Below are 6,000 nucleotides of genomic sequence, written 5' to 3'. Positions count from 1 at the left end.
TTGCTGGGGGGGCGGGGCCTGGCCGCCGAGCTGGATGGACGTGGGGCACCTCGGCTCCTCTGTGAAACCCTAATATCCAGCTCAAAATTATTCTTTCCCCCCTAAAGAACACCACACAGCAGCTACTAGCAGCTACTAGAAGGCAAAGGGGACCCGAGCACAACTGTCGGCGGACATACTGAACCCCGTCCTACCGGCGAGGCTGACTGCTGGGCAGCTGGGACTGCGGCCTGCCGTGAGGCTCTGGCGGGAGATGCGGCCGGTCTCCCGCGCTTAGTCCGGCGGGACCCCCCATGCACCTACCGAGGGCCCCGTTCTCCCCCCCCTGTGGGCCGGGGGGGTTATCCCGGACCCCACCGGGGATGCAGCGAACACTCAAGCCACTTGAGCGTCGGAAACACAAACCCGAGACCGCATGGCAAAAATCAAGATGGCCGCCTCGCCTTCAACAAGCCTAAGAACACAGGCGGTCACAGCAGAGCAACGGCGGGCTGTCTAGCCCGGAGGGAACTAAGTTTTAAGCGCACTGCTCGCAACCTTGCTAAGCCATCGGACCCACTACAGCAAGCAACCGTAGCAGATCCTCAGCCTCCTCCGAGGTCCGAAGCATGTCAGGTACTTACCTCCTGCCGCTCCACCAATCACATCAGCAACCCAGCGCCCCACTCTCCTTATGGGCTGGGGGCCGCAGGGAGGGACATCCAGACACCTGTCCATATACCCCTGGGAGAAACAGAGACCCTGAGGGCACAAGATTCAGCCTCATGGAGAAAGCAGGACTATGGACACAAGGCACAAGCCCTCACCAGAGCTCGAGTAGTGGAGTAACCCAGTTTTTCCTAAACAAAGTTCCTCATGATTTAAGATTATATGCCTCACGATCTCTCTCACACTGTTGTCTACCCGGTGGTACAAATATACTAATACACAATCACATTGTCAGCTAGAGTACCCTGTTGATTGCTCTATTCTAATCTTTCTTCCCTGACAAGTCTTTGCTTTATAATTTTGTTTTGTGCTACTATAAAAAAAAAGTGCAGTACATCTCACTGTATGCCTGTCTGTTATACCCTGCACTTCTAAAATCTTGCAACTAAACTACTACAAATGCAGACTAACCATAAAAAAGTGCAAGTACTAACATACCCCTAATTATCGAAAATGTTATGTAAAAGCATGTGGACTACCTTTGGGGTACCCCATGCGTGTTGTTAACTCTTTTGCACTGCAAAAATAAAGAATATAAAAAAAAAAAAAAAAAAAAAAAAAAAAAAATTAACTTGCTAAGTGAACTAAATGATAAACACAGTATACACACATAGTCAGCGGATATATCAAGTACGTGGGTTTGTACTGAGAGTCCAATTTGTAGGCCTGCAGTGGTGTGTAGCGAAGTCCAATTGTGGGTAGCATGCCCACTAGATGAGTCTCAGGTCAGGGAGTCTGTCGCCTTCTGTGCCACAGCTCTGGGAGCGAACCGGGTGATGTCTTCCATGTTCCATAATGGGCGTGCGCCCACAGATGCTGCCGGCAGTGAAAGTCCCAACGACTGTAAGAAGGTAGATGCCTCAGTGATATGCGACATGGATAACTGCTTTCCTGCTTGTTCCGTCGTGAGGCGGTGTGGGCACCATTTATATGGGATGGAGTTCTCCCTTAGCTGCAGGGTAACAGGACGAAGTGACCTGCGCCACATGAGGGTCTGTCTGGATAAGTCCCTGTATAACGTTAGGGTATTGTTATGGTACTTTTTGAAAGTAAACCAAAATGTTTAAAGTCTATCTGTTCCTGTCCAAATCAATAAAATTAAATTGCGTATATACGCTGAAGTAATTAAGTCTGACACACGAGGTTCAGGTTAAAATAACTTCGAGAAAGTTTATTGGCAAGTGAAGTAAAAGCGGGCGCGCAGGCCCTTTTAAGAGGCATTTTGCGTCATCATTGATTATTAGAATATCAGCAAATAAACATCATCAATTGGATTAATTGTTAAGTGACGGAGTTAGTGTCTTACCTATTGGTTAGTAAAATTAAGAGGTTAGTCCCGTGCCCACCCATCAGAGGTGGGATTATTCTGGACACGGGTGGGGGACAAGGGGGTCCTAAGCGTCATTTTACACGGTCAGTGATATCAGGCTTTATGTCCAGGTGCAAGGTCTCTTATGAATAGAACATTTCATTACTACTGTGTTCTGTGGCCTTCAAACTATACTATCTTACAAACTCTTAAGGAGTAGCCAGCAAGTCTTAAGGAGTAGCCAGCACCTCCTGGTACTTGTCCTTGAAGGAAACACGGTCTTTGTCTACTGTATTAATTGGGTTGAGAAGTTCAGTCACGTAATGTAGTTTTAAAATGAACAAGTTAAGTCATGAGGACAAAATGGAGGATTGAAGAAGTCAGGTTAGGAGGACAAAATGGAGGACGAAGTCACAGTATAAAGTTAAAATGGAGTTAGTACAATAATTCAATACAAGTACAATAAAGATTTTTAATAATTCCACATCAGTCCCCCCTATGAAATGTTAGATTCTAAGAGATAAAACTTTATTATGTTAGTATCAGAAGACGTGTTAACCCAAAGGCACAGAAACCCCGTGGCCGCTAGCTAGATGTTAATGCAAAGTGCAAGGCTGTCCCTAGATCTGACCCTAATAGGCTAACCATCCGTCAGTATGGCTCTCGAACGCTTCACACCCAAGGGTATCCCATGGCAGCTAACCCACCACTTCTCCACATGGGGCCTTTACCATTCACTGACAGATGCTGTCCCTAATCTAGTCCCTTCCTAGAATTCCTGCACTTTATCGACAAAAGGGAATGTTTGCAGCGGCAGACAGGGTGAGTTGATGTCTTGAGATTCTTGGTCATCAACTTCGAGATGGGTAAAAGCGGGTGCCGCTTGGTCAACAGTCTTCATGAGGGATTTTCTCAGACATGGGAGGACACAACAAAAGAGAAGAGCAAAAATAAAGAGAAAAATTAGTATAGCCATACCAATCTGCATTAAAGCCTTTTGCCATCCTGTCATCCAACCAAACCATCTTTCCCAGGGATCTTTTATCCCAGAATTCCTTTTTAACTCTTCAGACAAGTCATTTAATTTTTCTATAGCTAGTGTGACTTTACCATTAGGGCCTGTGTTTTCTGGGATGTAGGTACAACATGTCATGGTGTCGGGCAAAATCTTACAAACCCCTCCTTTTTCGGCTAAGATCATATCTAGGGCCATCCTATTCTGAAAAGTCATTTGGGATGTGGCCTGTAACTGTTCGGCCAATCCCTGGAGGGCGTCTCTGGTGTAATTGACAAAACGCTGTTGATTATAATAAATGTAATTTATCCAATTTAGATTCTTGTTTGCGGTAACTATGGTAAAAATTGATTCAAATCCTGCAGCAACTTCATCCCTAGCTTTAAACTCATTGGGCACCCCCCTGGGCACTCCAATGGCATCAATATATACATGAGGATCAAAACTTCCCTTCACTGGGGCGTCACGTTTAACCTTAGTGTGGCTGAACTCATGGGTGTTGAGGTGTGTGTCAGAAATAATATGTATAGGCATAATGGCCTTAGTCAAAGTACACTCTCCCCACCATTCTGTGTCCATTCTGGATCTTAGCTGTAAATCCCCACACAACCAATAAATGTCTCCTAGTGACCTAGTGTGATGTTGCAGCAAACGTACAGGGACAGTTCTGTATGTAGCACAATAGCCTTTGGAAAAGTTACCTACAAATTTACCAATACCATCGTACATGGCATAGCAAGTGTAATTACCTTTATATACGGTAATACCATCAGGGGGTTTGACGTCTTTGGCTAGAAGAGGATACTCCTTTGTCCATGCAATACATATGGACCTGTTAAAATTATAGTGATAGGCAAAAAGGCTTAAAACACATTCTTCTATATCTACGGGTAGGATTAAAGGTACGGTACCCAGGTGAGGCCGGGCACCTCCACACACATAACATGCGGTTCTATTATGTTTATTAGCATTATATTTCATCCATTCTAACCATAAATTTACATCATTAAAACCTGTTTCAGCGGCCATGGTATCTTCAAAAGTGGGGTTAGCAATGGCCATCATGTCCTGAAAGGTCTGGATATGGGGTTTTAATGGGTTAGGGACCATATGGGTGGCCCCTTGCCACTCAGAAGAGTTGCACATATCTTTGAGGTAGAAATGCCCTAATTTCTGGTAGGAACCCTTTTTCCAGTACATTCCCATCACATACTGGTCTGCATCTGTTGGGCTTGGGCGCTCAATGTTAAGGATTAATTTCATTGGTGTGCTCCCCCCAGGCTTTCTCAAAGTCATTCTCTGGAGAAGCGATCTACCATGATCATCTACTTTAGCTACGGCACTTTTTGGTTTGTAACCCCAGGCAGGCCCGGCATTCCATCCCGCCGCCCCCCAGTGATCACAATTGTGCCCCCATTGTTTGTCAACTACACAAACATATGGGTCTTTCGAATGAGGGATATCTCTATAGATGCTCTGGATTTGTGGTGTGGGAAATGGGCATTCTACAATATCACAGTAGTCAAAGGTATAAGTAGCCACCTGGGTGCATGATGAATTATACCAGAAGGTGTACCCACTAATGTCTTTGGTAATGGCTACTTGCTGGGCCTTCATAAGGCTAATTAAGGAGAAGATGTACCAGAGATACATGTTTGTGCGATATTCGCTTCCTCTGGGGCAGGAGATTTCTTGCAGTGGGAAGCGTGGATCCAATTTGGCCTACCGGCCAATTTGACGGAGGTTGCGGTAATCAGGAGAACTTGGAATGGACCGTCAAATCTTGGTTCCAGGGTATTTTTCCGCACAAACTTCTTGACCAGGACCCAATCTCCGGGAAGTAGGTTATGGGAACCTGTATCCAATTCGGGATCTGGAATTGAAGAGAAAACTTGGGCATGTATTTTGTTTAGGACATTTGCAAGTTCAGTTACATAGTCTACTAAAACATCTGATTGGAGTTGCAACTGCTGCGGATAGTAACAACCTAGTCTGGGTGCTGTCCCAAATAGAACCTCATATGGGGACAGTGAATGCTTCCCTCTAGGTGTGTGCCTAACACTAAATAGAGCTATTGGTAGGCTTTCTGGCCAGGGCATCTTTGTTTCTTGTGACATTTTTAACATTCTAGTTTTTAGGGTGCCATTCATGCGCTCCACTTTACCACTACTTTGTGGGTGGTAAGGGGTGTGGAAGGCTAGAGTCACCCCTAGAGCAGTCCAAATTTCTTTAGTCACAGTTGCTGTAAAGGCTGGGCCTTGATCACTCTCAATAACTTCTGGGAGTCCGAATCTACATACAATATCTGTAAGTAGGCGCTTTGCGGTTGTTTTTGCAGTGATATTGGCCACTGGGTAGGCTTCTGGCCAGCCTGAGAACATGTCCACTATTACTAGTGCATATTCATGGGGCCCACTCTTGGGCATTTGGATGTGGTCAATTTGAATCCGCTGGAAGGGGTACATGGGCTTTGCCAGGTGTTTCGCAGGTACTTTAACTGGTTTTCCTGGATTGCATTTTGCACAAATGACACAGGCCTTGCAGAAGCTATTGATCAATGTTGTGATTCCAGGTGCTTCATAATACTTCTGTATGAGGGCGGCCATCAATTCTTTTGACAGGTGTGCAGGCCCATGTGCCCATTGGACAACTGCTGGATACAAATTTCTGGGAAGACAAAATTTGAAGTTGTTGTAATATATTCCGTCCTTTTGGACAGCTCCTTTCTTTTTCCATTTCTGGACTTCTTCAGGAGTGACTGCAGCTTGCTGTTCTTGTAAAATTCGCAAATCAGTAGGAAGAGTTTGCAGGGCAAAAATAGGGACTTCTTCTTCTTGTCCGGACACTTCTTCATCCACTTCCTGCAAATCCCTGGCCGCTAACTTAGCAGCCTGATCAGCCAAATGGTTGCCCCTTGCTTCATCTGTATCCAATTTCCCATGGGCCTTTACTTTCAAAACAGCCACTT

Source organism: Pelobates fuscus, chromosome 6 (genome assembly GCF_036172605.1).
Source record: "Pelobates fuscus isolate aPelFus1 chromosome 6, aPelFus1.pri, whole genome shotgun sequence".
NCBI lineage: Eukaryota > Metazoa > Chordata > Amphibia > Anura > Pelobatidae > Pelobates > Pelobates fuscus.
The sequence above is the reverse complement of the archived record's forward strand: the minus strand, read 5'-3'. Positions refer to the sequence as shown.